This window comes from Zalophus californianus, chromosome 1 (assembly GCF_009762305.2).
Source record: "Zalophus californianus isolate mZalCal1 chromosome 1, mZalCal1.pri.v2, whole genome shotgun sequence".
Classification (NCBI taxonomy): Eukaryota; Metazoa; Chordata; class Mammalia; order Carnivora; family Otariidae; genus Zalophus; species Zalophus californianus.
In genome coordinates, this window is record NC_045595.1 from 149762083 (window position 1) to 149762719 (window position 637).

A 637-nucleotide genomic window follows, 5' to 3' on the forward strand; every position below is an offset into this window, starting at 1 on the left:
GCATCCTGAAGTGTAAATGAAATACGTTATAACCATGTGCAAAAGCTTATCTTTCGAAACTTAGAAGAATGCATTTGAAAGATTTTCATAATTGAGAAATTTAGTATAAAGGTAAAAGGAAAAGGACCAGTTGGGAATTCTAAGCTATGGGGAAGAGGTGACTACTGGCCCCAAGCAAGTTCATGGTGATGGGATTTCAGAGTTCTCAGAAACTTGTGGCCGGACCACTCTCATCACCTTACAGGGACCTTTTCCAAGACTGCTCTCTGACAAGCCTCTGTCTGCCAGCATGCCCAAAGATGGCAGAGTTTGATGGGGCTACTTCGCAGGGCTCTCGTGAAGCACCAATGCATTTGGGGAGGTTAGCTCTCCAAGATGCACCTGGGCACTGTACTCAGCTGGTCTTCCTTACCTCTTTAGAAATGAGTACACAAGAGAGAGAAATACAGAACTAGAAGCCATTTTGGCTTCTGCAGAGAAAATCACTTTGGTAATGGAAATTAAAGTAAGATACGGTTTCTGACTCCCTAAAGAAGAGTTAATATTAAAGTTTAAATAAGTTGCCCCATTTTTCATTCATTTTCTCCAAAAAGCTGGAAGGCTGCATTTAACCTGGATCCAAGCCACAAAAATATAG